Source organism: Dreissena polymorpha, chromosome 6 (genome assembly GCF_020536995.1).
Source record: "Dreissena polymorpha isolate Duluth1 chromosome 6, UMN_Dpol_1.0, whole genome shotgun sequence".
Lineage (NCBI taxonomy): Eukaryota > Metazoa > Mollusca > Bivalvia > Myida > Dreissenidae > Dreissena > Dreissena polymorpha.
In genome coordinates this window covers 74,595,913-74,610,747 of record NC_068360.1, presented here as the reverse complement: position 1 = coordinate 74,610,747, position 14,835 = coordinate 74,595,913, and the positions used below count along the sequence as shown (strand labels likewise).

Genomic DNA, 14,835 nt, shown 5'->3' with positions numbered 1-14,835 from the left:
AATGTAAATATTACTGACAAGAAATTGCCATCACTTTACTGGATACCTTAATTACATGAAACGCCATATAAAATATATAATAACTCTGCATTTAACGCGACATTAAATTTTTTGAAATTTACATCCAATAAATGCATACATGCCGTCCAGGGTTATGCAAAAAAGGCGCGCTACGAAATACAATTGATCAAAAGTAAATATATTTATTGTAAGTACAATATTTGGAAGTTTATATACTTACCATGACGCGATATCGAAATTTTGAGAATAAGTTGATATGTCTGAAAAAAAATAATGAAAAGCTTAAATACGTTTTAAAAACAACTGAAAACACTCATAGTTCTAAATGGTTCTTAGTTCTAAGCCCTAAAACGGACAGAAGCAATCGATGATTTTACTACGAATACTTCTACACTAAGACTGAATGTACTGCTAATGTTGCTGCTACATCGCCGCAACAACAACATAAATACTCTTAATTTCTACAACAACAACAAAAAAAACACGTAGAAGTAGAACTGCCACAACTTTTGCTATTATTAATTCACCACAAAATATACGTCTGAAGCTTCCGTCATCATCGCCGCCACTACCACACAGTTATTAAAGAAATACAAATATGACCGATCGTTTTTTATCTTAATAATGGAACGTAATATGTACGTACAGCTGCACTCGTCTTTCCACTATAAATATATGTTGATTTTCCCTATAACGTAGTATAAACCCATCAAGGGACATTATTTGAGCTGACCAACTCTTCAGTCATTTGTTACAACAAATGAAACCATTCAGTATGTTATGTCGATTCATATTCTGGCTGATAACAGTATTACGCCTCAAACTCGATCATAAAATGTGCTATTATATTTCGAACTGTAAAATATGTAGATGTTAAAAAATACAGGATGACGACGTGTAGCATTACATGCGGAAGGACAAATAGCACTAACAGAAAGTCAACTAGCACAGAAGCACCATACACTGACGCAATATGCCAAGTAAATGTACATTCTCGGTCGTTGTAGAACTATATAACATCGAAACAACATTCATATTTCTCGTGCATCGCCAGGCATTGACTAGCTTTAAACTTCAAAACATATCAACATTGAAAGTGCAGCCTTAACCGAAGAGGAACTTTATACACCGAATCAAAGTTCACGTTCATTTATTGGCATAGAAGACCGTACAACTGAAACAGCATCTAGATTAAACGTGCAGCCTTGGGCAATATAAGCTATAAACACCGAAACAACATCCAAAGTGAACTTTCATAATCAGGCGTGGACGGACTATACACACAAACACAATAAATAAACATATAGGTGTTCACGCAGTGTATTTTAACGTGCGATGATGTTATTCCTGTGGTGTCCGCCTGGAAACTTTCGGGAACCGGGTTCGAGCCTCACTCGGTCCAGATATCCCATATTGACACGAACAACTACATTTTTCCAAAGAAAGGAATCGGGAGTATTTTAATAAGCATTAGGTGTTCAATCCAGTCGAGCTTTTATAATGATTTTGAAAAACAAATATGTCTGTCTTTTGATAGATCTACTCTTGAGAATTGTAGTAGTTGTTCCGTTCGCTGAGATGTGGTGAAATTGATGTTATACCGGGAGTAAATTGATATAATTGTTGTCTTAGCTTTTTCACAGCGTATAATTCCTGGAAATGGAGATGATACGCAATTTGTCTTCTTTCTCCACCGTTGGACATTATGTCAAATACAAACAATTCCACTGTATCTTGTGCGGCTTTTTTGTTCTGTTCTGTTCTGCTGTCGGAATTCTAGAGTTATACGAGCTGAGCCCCTATTCGGTTGCACACGGCTCGTTGTTTCATTCGGAAACATTTTGAACATCCTACAGATCCTGATGATTTCCTGCTGTACTTGTTTTTTTAAGCGAGTTTCCGTACAAAATGCACCTGAGATTTCCGATTCGATTCTCCTTAATTATTGTACTCGTCTTTTTCAAGAGCGTTGTAAAACATGTGTAAAATGAGCTGGGTCATCATACCGGGTACTAAGAACTCGAGGTGTGATAAACCCAACACAGGCACTCCAAAAGATAACACTCACGCGTCCCTGTTTATCGCGTAAATAAACATCCACCCGTCGTTATTTTATCTCTATCTTAAGGCGTTTAGAGCGATCACGACTTAAAAATTGACGACGCATGCCACACGACGCTCCACGAGCGCGCGATACATGCCAAATATAAGGTGACCACAATAACTCACAAAGAGTAATTCGCGATCAAGTCATTTTTTATCGACGTTTGTTATCAGTATAATGATGCTTTGAGAAGTCATTTTTTAAGGGATACCATTTGCTTATTTTCAATCGCAAAAGTCGCTCATGACATATTGTACTGATACGGCTATCCATTACAATTAATGATGTCCAGTTTGATGACACCAAAACAGAACCCTGTCACTATATAGTGGATCTTTCAGTTTTATGGAAAGCTCTATCACCCTGTACGCGCTGATTCCAGTAAGTCTGCCCCACGGCTACATGTTCAGCTCAGGACCATTTGGTACAACCTGCCGAGCCTCAATCAGTGCTTTGGAATTCTAAAGATATTTCGAATATAAGTGCTCCTTAGACTTCTTCTAAGCATTGCAATTATACACTTTGTACATTATGCTTATGTTGATCTTTAATTCCACAACAATGCAAGCATAGGATCTGTATAAAATCTTGTCAAATATTTAACACCCGTAGAGCCTAATTTAGAAACAAAAACAAGCAAATACATCAAAAACTAAACACAATTAAATGACACTAAATGTTAAGAGTTGAACCTTAACTAGTGCAAAACTATTGTTTCTGTCCTCTCAAATTATTTTAACAAACATTAACATTCTCCAAGTTGTATTTATTAATGTAGTTATGTTATGTCACCATATTCGCAATATATTAAGCAAACTCAAAAGTGCCAATAACTAAACGATAAAATAGCATGTATTGCTACAGAAGTTAAACATATTTGTTTGTTTGATGTGTTATCATTTAATCATTTAATCAAATGATATATGTCGTAGGGTAAAACAAATCAATCGCAAGAAATCTAGACTTTTTATTTATTTCAATATAAGGGTTTAAGAATAAATTTAAATAAATTTCACTGATCAAATGTAAGCAACCCAACCAGTTTAACCTCATGCATGATTTACTAACATTAGAGTTATCTAACCCTGGTTCGTGATCCACGTGCACGAAAAGTTCAAGAGTCACTATTGATAGACGTATTTCTTAAGTTTTGGAGGAAATAATATATTTCCTCAGGTACACAATTACTTTTATTATTCGCAAGAAATCTAGACTATTTATTATTTTATTCTGAGGGTTTCAGAATAAATTTAAATAAATTTCACTAATCATCTGTAAGCAACCCAACCAGTTTAACCTCATGCATGATTAACTAACATTAGAGTTATCTAACCCTGGTTCGTGATCCACGTGCACGAAAATTTCAAGAGTCACTATTAATTGGCGTATTTCTTATGTTTTGGAGGAAATAATATATCATCTCAGGTAAACAATTACTTTTATTTTATAACTATTTAATTACATATTATTGTGACATGTATGTACTATTTTGTAATTGTCGCAGTCGTCATTAATATTGTGTGTATTGTATTGAATTGTTCATAGACGACTCGCCGTATATAAACTACGTGTATGTGTATTTTTCAATCGCTTTTTAAAGATATTCATTCTTCTTCGTGTTCATACTGATTTAATATTTGTTTTAGAGAAATTCCTTTCCATAGCATCGGAGAATGGTCAAAAGATTATAAAATTATAAAAACATTTCATCTGCGTCCATAAAATAAAATCAGCGCAAAACACGAACCCCAAAATATTCAAACTGCAAAGAAAGAAACCGATTCATTTGTACATAAAATGTGGACATTAACAAACAAGTGTTGTAATGTTTGATTAAAAAAACAAACATATTTTCTGAATTGAGTTTTATGTCTATGTACGTCAAAATAAATCTTATGGATGATAAAAGAAGAGAATTTCCACAAACTCTCATTTTTACAGTCTGTGGACCAGTTCCGGTTCACCTTTCTCATTATCACCTGCGACAAAACCATTTCTTTATCTTCGTGGGATAAAAGATAATTCGTATATCTACAATTTAAGTCCAATTTGAATAACATCGAGCACGTATAAGTATGTAAACTACACATGAAAACAACGCATCCAACGTATTTAATTCCTATCCAAGTCGAGCAGTTCCGACACGAATATGTATTTATAGATGTGCGCAATTGGGTATCGTCTCAAATATTTTGGACTGTCACCTTTGACAGTTTGTAAACAATGAGAAGAGACAAAGGTAAAGAGGCTTTTATCAAGATGTAAGGTGCAAATATATTACACGATAAAGTTGTTATGGTACATTTTTATTTCTAACATGTCAACTGCCTGTTGACATAACACTTTAAATGCTGGGTATTTTGTCCTTAGTCCAGTCCATAGACATAATCCAAATATCAACATGCAGCAATGAAGGGTTTAAAATTCAATAACAACATAAAAATATATACAGTTAAGAGAACTAGCATGTTCATCATATTATCACGTATTTTGTAGAAAAAAAAATAGTTTGATGTAAATATTATGCACATAAAAGAAGTATCTCTGCTTTAGAATAGCATGGTGTGAAAAGATATCTAATAAGAAATAAAGTGTAAATATAATCATCAATACGGTAGTACCATTGCATGTGAATTTAATAGCACAAAAAGATTATAATATGTAATAAAATGTTAATATATTGCATTAAACAGCAGTACCTCTACATATAATAAAATGGTGCATATGCGCTTAACCCCTTAAAACCTAACGCAAGCTTGCATTTTGAAGGAGATAACTTTATAATATCATTGAGACAAAAGGAGACATTAATTGCTCGATACAATGTCTTCACCTCTTCAAATGTCACAAAAGAGCTTATTGCACATCATACATGAGCTAACACGCGCACACTAGGTAATACGAAACATGCAAGTGACAATTCTTGAAGCCATTTTGCTATAGCCTGCTCATTTTTGCTAAAAACAAATTGTGGAGCATTTCTTCTGTCCAGAGCTACTTTACCAGGCAAACAACGTGTTAGAAAACTAACAAAAGCAGCACTGTTCTGCGCAGCTTGTCCGATGGAGGTTTAATTTTCCTTTACGTCTATCAAAGCTCGTCTGACTTTCCCTAGGAAACAATGCTTCTGTTGTTCTGAAATATAGAGATGATGCTTTTGACAAAATCTAGATTAGAGCTATCACTGGAGGTCAATAATAACACCATACAGCACCTTGTCACAGCACAATTGTAACTAGTCAGCTACATAGGCCATTTTTAATGTAAACCAAAAAGCAGGAATGGCAACATGTACATTTTGCAGTGATATCCTAAAGCAAACTGACAGACACAGGCAGATAATGGTATTGTATGTTTGTATTAAATTTTACTCCACTCTGTTGACAGGCCACAAAAGTAAATCAAATTGAACTTGTGTCTTCCGACGCTATACCGAGAGACAGACCAAAAGACTCATGTGAATCAAATAAAACCCAAATATTCAACAAGTCTTGGCTAAATGATAACACTCAAACCCAATTGTGTTGATGTTGTAGCACAATGTGAGCTAAAACAACATGTACTATATTAATTTTTATTACAGTTAATGTTCTGAATAACATTATATATTTTTACATTTTATTAAAGGCAAAGTATTACTCATTATATCTTGTATAACAGTATCAAGATTAAGTTTGCAAATCCAGATTATTTGCAAACTTATTTTTTATTTATTGAACAATTGTAATGAAATTTTGCATATTTGTAGATGGCAATGAGTACATACATATACTTAAAAAAAGAGTTTAAATGTTTTTGAAAAGTAGAGTTATTTGATAATAAAGTTGCCATCCCCCGTTGGCTCCCCCGTTAAGAATTGCAATACTCCCACGGAAGTTTTTTCCAGACGGGAGAATTTTACCAATATTTTACAAAAAAATGTAATTTATATATTATGCTTTGTTTTCTGTTTCAATGTTTACAAACACACATGCTTAAGTTATAATTGTAAGAAATATGTACTTAAATAAGAAAATTAAGTGTTTGTATATTTTAATACCCCGTGGGGTTTTGACGGGGTATCCCGTCAAACACCCATGTCCATTAAACCTCAACGGGGTTTTGACAGGTTAAACACCCATTGTCAATAAACTTAAATGGGGGCTTATTGGAGTTTATTGACAATGGGGGTTTGACCTGTCAAAATAAACACACATCATATCATCATAAACACACAGCATATCGGCATAAACACACAGCATATGATCATCAACACACAACATATCATCATAAACACACAGCATATCATCATCAACACACATCATATCATCATAAACACACAGCATATCAGCATAAACACACAGCATATCATTATCAACACACAACATATCATCATATACACACAGTATATCAGCATAAACACACATCATATCATCATAAACACACAGCATATCAGCATAAACACACAGCACATCATGATCAACACACATAATATCATCATCAACGCTCACCATACCATCATACACACACAACATATCAGCATAAACCCACAGCATATCATCATCAACACACAACATATCATCATAAACACACGACATATCAGCATAAACACACATCATATTATCATAAACACACAACATATCATCATAAACACACAGCATACCATCATTAACACAAGGCATATCATCATAACATACAAAATATCATCATAAACACACAGCATATCATCATAAACACACAGCACATCAGCATAAACACACAACATATCATCATCAACACACAACATATCATCATTAATATACAGCATGTCATCATAAACACACAACTTATCATCATAAACACAAAACATATCATCATCATCTTACTAAACACTTAGTATATTATCATAAACACACATGTCATCATAAATTGCACACACCATATCATCATTAACACACATTGTATCATCCTAAACCAACCGCATATTATCATAAGCACACATCAAATCATCATAAACACACAAAATTATTATCACAATAAAAACACATCATATAATCATAAACAAACAGCATATCATCATAAACATACAATGCTTCATCATAAACACATGGTAAATGATCATAAACGCACAGCATATCATCATAAATACACCGTTTAATCAGCATGGACAAAGAGCATATCATCATAGACACATGTCAAATCATCATAAACATGTAGCATATCATTGATAAACAAGGCATATCATCATAAACGCATTGCATAAAAACACACATCATATCATCATAAACAAACAGCATACCGTCATAAACAAATTGCATAAAATAATTAGGACAAGAAATTCAATCACACACAATTCATTGCCGTTGAAATGTGCTTGTATAAATAATTATAAGACTAACCGCCATGAATTTGTATATGTATTACCAAAATGAATTTGTTAATATGAAAACTATCGAATGCATTCCCAAAGATTCTCCGATGGCATACATTCACTTATGGCACAAGATGTTCGTATTCACAGATTCGCAATTTAAATTCAAAAGAAATGGCCTTCACTGTTTTCTAATACCTTTTATGTATATACATGTATACTTACGATATTCTGTATGTGTTCTTCAATCCTAATGAAATGTATACATACACTTCACGTAACTATAAATTATTTTCTTCAATCCTGCGAAAGCTCACATAGCGTTGTATATTATATGGTTGACCATGTTATGTCACCACATGTGCCAGGGAAGCCGGCACATTCCTCCTAAGGGCACTCCCTACCTCGTAAATAATGACATCCAAGCGGTCAGCCCGAAAACAGTTAAGGACCTACCTTAAAGCTTTGTTTTTTCGTGTTTCATCCTTTGCCGAATGTTATTGCATGTTAGTCATTCAAAACATCATACATTTTTCCTGGAAAAGCCTTTACCATTAAAACGGAAAACCACTTCTTTATTCTCATACTTATACCATTAACGAACAGCTCACGTATTTGATTCTGAGGTAGAGGGAAACAAATCGTAAGGCATTATTTCCAATCCTCTGACAAGTAATTTGCCCTTGCGATGTAATCGATTAAAGAATATGCTCACAAATTGGAAGAATACTGTCCTTTTTTGTGATTAATATAAGGTTAAAAAGGCGTGTCTTTTATGAAGACAATCGGAATAAAATGTGAAAATATTTATTGGGATGGCATATTTTTAATAAAAAACAACAGGGTGGACATGATCAGTTTGCGTGTCACTTGTGTTGAAAATAGTTTTATTAATTAATTTATGTATTTATTCAATTATTTATTTATTTACTAATTTGCATTATTTATATATATATATATATATATATATATATATATATATATATATATATATATATATATATATATATATATATATTACTTCAATATATATTAACTTATCTTTTCATGTATTTATTTATATTTTTTTAACATTTCGAAAGAAGAGAACGCCATCATCTTTTATGCACATGCGCTTTATACGGTTTTCAATTGCTAACCACTGGGGATTAATTTATTCGTTAGGTTCATTAATATACTTGTTTGCATCCGTGTAGTTACTAGACATTTGAAGCTGAATATTGATTCATGAGACCTGTTGCATGACACATATTTTATTGTTATTGTTATTTAATCAATGTTATAATCTTGAAATTTTTCATTTGAATTCACGTCTGAATACATAATATTTTGTTTAATGATCTCGAGGATGTCGTGCTTGGCTGCCGAGTTGATAATTTATACATTAAAAGCTAATTGACACCCTGTTAACCCTCTTGCAACATAATAACACGATCGTTAATTGGAAAATACACTGAAAGTGATCTATTTTGATGACTGTTAATGTACAACTGTTGATGTTTTATCGAAATGGTTATGTGAATAATTTAAACCGCCGTTAAGTGTTTTTCCAAACATAATGGTTTATGTAAAGGAAAGTGGGATATGTAAAACATGTTATTAAATAGATTGAAATGTTTACGCAGCATTTATTATAGCGGTAACGGTTTGCTGAATAATATTTGTCAACCGTTAGGATTTACCTAGTTCACTAATTATAATTTAATTAAATCATGTGTTGACACACCTGAAAATAAAATATAAGAAGAAAAATAACTCAAACAAATACAATAGCAAAATATCGGAAATAACATTATACAATAGATGGTTGTAAAACATGAATAATCCCGTCCTGAAACAAAATCGTCAATATGTGCAATTGGTTTTGATATTAAAATTAAACATTAAGCTAAAAAAGGAATGAGATGTGCCTTCTTAAAAGTCAACCATGATAGTTCACAATATAGTTCAAGGGTTACAACGTTCTCTAGATAGTGTGTTACATGATGTTTCAATGTAGTTGCTGAGGCGTATACTTGTTGCTGGCATACATAAACTGAATCCTATCCGGCAAACATACCTTAACTTGAGTTTAATATAAGAATAGAATAGGGCGTTATCCTGCTTATTTAAAATGCTTGTCATTTTGATGGGTCGTGAGCAGTGACTTATGACCAAAAATCCATATTTTAAGTTAAGTTATGCATAAGAGTATAAGATATATTGATATGCAGGTGTTTCACGCGAAAACGTACATCTGAATAAGAAAGCGCAAAAAGCTCTTCTTTTTTTTTAACTGAAGGTAAGCATGATACACCTGTGTTTGTTGCATTGCATTCTGATCCCGCATGTATTACAATTCAAAATTAAATATATCTGTAAGAGTTTCAGAGAGGTGTACTTGTTGCAAGCAAATCTTAAACTGAATTTCGTCGTGCACATAACTCTGAACGAGGGTTTCAGAGATAAAATAGATGTTGAAAACGGGCACAGTTCTGATTTAAGTCTGGCCACATGCATAGGCGTTTTCCAGCGAATCACTGTTACGACACTGCTCACATGTTAACGTTGTATTTCACTATCTAAAGTCAAAAGATATGGAGTTGCTGCGAGTAAAAATTTTACCTCAATGTTTAAAGTGCAAATATGGAATTATTCTGTTTAATTGCATGTCCGAATTTTAAATCCTATAATAATTTATCTGATATGTAATGCATGTATTGTATATCATGTATGTTCTATATTGTTCTGTATGTATCGTCCTGTATGGTACGATAATTGGTCCCTCGCTGAAAATGACCATTGTGATTTCATAAGATGTTCTCTCCTGATATTCATTCTGGAGTTTTATCATTCTTATGTATAGGTCATTAATATATCATTTTGTTCCCATGATTACAATTTCAATTGAATACATTGCAGAGACGTTTTGCACGCAAATCTTAACATGAATTTCACCTGTCACACTAAATCAGAAATGTGTTGCAAAAGAAACATTGCCAATGTAACATTAGCATTAAAAGCTTAAATTGCCTTTATATTGTCACCGAGCCATAAATGTATGCTGCATGTGAGATTATTAACCTTGTGTAAGAACAGGTTTTTGTTTGAAATAAGAGTGTTTTAAAGCCAAAAATCAATACACAGGAAACTGTATTTGTGGCGACAATATTTACCTTTAATCGTGTTTGATAGTGCGTGTCAATACGCTAAAGTACAACACATAGTTTGTATCATTTCACTTAGCTTTTTGTGACTTTTGGTATGAGTTTTCAAATGAGAAGTTATTTTACTGTTTGTATAGCATTTAACATTTTGAGAAACAGGAAACAAATGAATATACTTCATCAAGTGAAGGCATTAGTAACTGACATTTACATGTGCATAAGCACCATCGAACATAGTCTTTATTATTCGAAAATTAATAGAATTGCAAAAATAGTTCCGCATGTTTTATTAACGAAGATTTGATTTCGATTACCACTGAAACCGTGTAACATAAATATTTTACGTATTAAATCTTCGCGATTAAATCTTCAATATCAGAGTTAAATGTGTGTTTGAACAGTGGTAATATTTAAACGTTTTAATTAATGGATATATTGGGGTGAACTGTCTTCATATGCACCAAACATCTAAGTTAATCTAGCGTTTATATGTAATCAGCTGTCAAGACATCTTTGCAGAAGAAAGAAATATCAAATTCAATTAAAACGATAACACGAAAAGTCCTTTACAGAATCGGAAAATTCAGTATATAGGCTTAATCGTGACCTCTCTTGAAATGCAATAATGTTGAAAACCAGTCGTGGCTTGCATGTGTGTATCATGTCGCTCATGTGAACATTCTTATGGCCTGATATTTCTTTCTGCAATTTCAATAATACGTAGAACACCATGTTATTATATTCGAGATAAGAACGTAACATAACATAACATTGACCGATGGCTGTGATAAGATGTGTCAAATAAATATGTAAATAGTCATGGACTAAAGCCACAAACAATGCTGTGAAATATAGAAAATACAATTTTATTGATTCGACGAATACTGAGAGTTTATCCGTTCGGCGAATATAGCGCATATAGCAAAATTTCATCAAATAACCGGTTAACGAGCTCAAATACCCTTGATATGTCAAGCAGACCGTTAGTAGCGGGTTAGATAAGTTTATATCGATTTTGCGTTAAGTTGTGGATCCTTTGTTTTCAACGATCGAGTCACAATACCGCATTGTCTGCAAGTACACAGTCACAAGACGCGGACTGGTTTGATCGCGAATCTATTATCGAACGAAATCAATATGAAGGAACTACAGTCAAGTACCGGATCATTACCCATAGCGGATCACTTTGATGTTCAAGACTGCGTATCGCGATAAATAGTTGACATTTGTAGATGACATTTTGCACACAGGATCTTCAAGGCATGTTCTTTAAAAAGCATTGATGGAGTCGTAATCGGAGCTACTCTTTGTCAAACAGTTTGGTCTGTTTTGCTTACATGTATATACGACTTTGTTGACTTCCGTCTCGTTTCCAGATCGAGATTAAACACTTTTCGCGGCCACATGCTATAACTCTGTTGGGAAGTTAGAAGTTTACGCATTAATTCAAAGGCCATTTAGTAGTCCTTCTGCCTGCAAAAGTCCATTTCAGTTTTGAATCGTGTTTAAGATTTTGCAACACCTAAAATGAAATGAACAATTAGGGCAATAACGGACCAAGCGTGATAATATGCGTATGGATAATATATTATATTAAAAGATGTGCAAATTTTGTTGATTCTTACAATAAATGACCTCAATATTAATGTTTTGTTTATGATCTTTGTTCAATATCGATGATTATCTATGATTCAAACAGTTTCATGGTTTATAAGATGCCCATATCTTTTCGATCTACTTAGGATTTTCAACAGATAATTCACACGAGAACACCATGCGTAAAGTGTAGATACACGATCACATATATAAAACGATTAATAACAAAATATGAATATTATTTATAACTTGCAATGTAACTTGGTCATTGTGAACAACACAGTTCATGTTTAGACAGTTTAAATAGCATGTTAGATGCTCCCTTGCCTGAGTGGTTTCGATAACGTGGTACGTTATGGCTACAACTTATCCGTTAATGCATGAATTCTGCGGCGAAAAAAAAGTATCACAAATACATTTTGCCTGCGTTTAAAAATAAGACTATGTGCTGAATCCGTAAGAAAAGGTAATATTTTAATCAAACTGGTGTAAAAGAAGTATCAAATCATGTATTGCTTTCCACCAGAACAACTTTACTACGCTACTGATCTGGTAATGGTAACTTGACTGTATCTTTAAAAAAAATATTTAAGAAAAAATACATCTTATGAGAGATTTCATCAATATTTTTGTCTTTAAGCAGTCAACCGATACGTTTTCACAAATATAGAGTGATAAAACGGTCGATAAAATATTAGACACGGCCCATTCTTTTATGTCTGGAAAATCGGCTGGCAGCAATTGTTTGACGAATAACACGAAACACATTAAATCGTATTCAAACGTGTAAAGTCATACATTCGAGATATTCACACATGTTAATGTTATCTTTGTTCGCCGAACACTGTCAACACATTATCGCGTATCATGATTGACCGGCAACTTCACGATGCAGGCTTTACCGAACAAACTACATTTCTTTGAGGGAATATGCGTCGTTTATGTGAGAGTTGTACAAGAGGGAATGTCCTTTTAAATATTGGGATTATTGACCGCATCATATTGCAGTATGTTGGTAACGCTTGTCTGTTCCTAGAATAGGTATTTCTTTAATCACGTGGAGCAACCGTCACCTCTACCAGTCACGTCGTCGTTTCTGTAGACCTAGCATCTAACGCGGCTACGATATATTTGTTTATTATTGTTTTCCGTCGTTAGTTTATCCATGCAAACGTCCTTTTAAAGTGATGGAGGACGGCTAAATTAAAGTTTAAATTTCGTATAAATTTTGACCGGAAGTTCAATGACAAGAGTCACGGTCGACATACTTACATGATTTGATTAGCCCAAGACACGTTTGTCATGCACTTTAACTGAATTTTGTCAACACATTTGCTTACCCGTAGTATTTATCTCTTTTGTTTAAACAAACACATAAATAAAAACGTTAAGAATTCATGTTCTCAACTCGATAAATATTTCTATGAATATTGCTCTGTTGGCCTAATTTTGTTTTGAATTCGTGGTTTCGGTCTTTGTCGTGTTTTGATTGTACTTTCATAATGATGCATATCAAAGTTTGTTGTTTTTGTTGATAATGTGTATTATATTAATACTAAATTGAATAGTTGATACGTCATGGATAAAAAGACGATGATATTTAAGTGTTTTATTTTCAGACCAAAATCGACAGTTATTACGGCTGGAAAAGAACATGATTGCTTGTATATAGATTGAAAACGTGTAGTATACTACCAAACAATGATGTTGGCCATAACTCGTTTATTACACAAGTTCTAGTTGAACGAGATTTGCGTGATTAATAATCATAATTACAGAACGACGAATATGGTCCTCACCATATACAAACGCTTCATATGATGAAATTCCCCGAAACAGGACGGTTACGAAGGTGCTTCATTTGAATCATGTCGGACATTACATACAACGCTTTTTATAAGGTCCTATGTATGATGACAAATAATTCAACAGGTAGAACAAAATATATTTTTTATCCAGAGAAACATATACAAATAACATCAGAAATAAACAGGTAAAATACAAGCAGTGTGTAAGATTTATAGTTTGCATGGTCAACACAACCAGGCTGAGCTTCAAATCCAAACCAGTCTGAAAAACTTTAATAATGATAGTACAAGATGTTTTTTAAATTAGTCTAATTTTCATTAAAATTAGTTTTCCAGAACGTTTTTTTAATCCGAAATCAAAAATAATTATTATTCTCAATAGAAGACTTTGTGCCGGCATATTATATATTATAACTTATCCTCAAGATTCGCATTTAAATAGCATCATATAGTAAATTATATTCAACGATTTTTATTTCAATCTCAAGTAGGATGTTCACGCACAATTTAATAATAATCATCATATTTTCACTAAAGACTTAACGCCAATATACCGTCATAATACACACCGATTTTTTTCGTATGGTCAGTATTTCCGGATTTACAGTGTGTGTATATTTGTTTTGAGTTTAACACGTGTATTCATGATCAGCAAACTATTTTCATTAAAATTAGTTTTCCAGAACGTTTTTTTAATCCGAAATCAAAAATAATTATTATTCTTAATACAAGACTTTGTGCCGGCATATTATATATTATAACTTATCCTCAAGATTCGCATTTAAATAGCATCATATAGTAAATTATATTCAACGATTTTTATTTCAATCT

The 14,835-nt window shown here is 33.0% G+C and overlaps 2 protein-coding genes across 2 annotated transcripts in view; one reads left to right on the top strand and one right to left on the bottom strand.

Annotated features, from left to right (window-relative positions):
• The window catches only part of LOC127833738 (hepatic lectin-like), a 449,559-nt gene that overhangs the window by 320,665 nt on the left and 114,059 nt on the right, over window positions 1-14,835 (bottom strand). The gene's annotated exons all lie outside the window — the stretch shown is intronic.
• Window positions 1-14,835, top strand: part of LOC127833737 (uncharacterized) — a 242,945-nt gene that overhangs the window by 172,181 nt on the left and 55,929 nt on the right. The window lies entirely within an intron of this gene.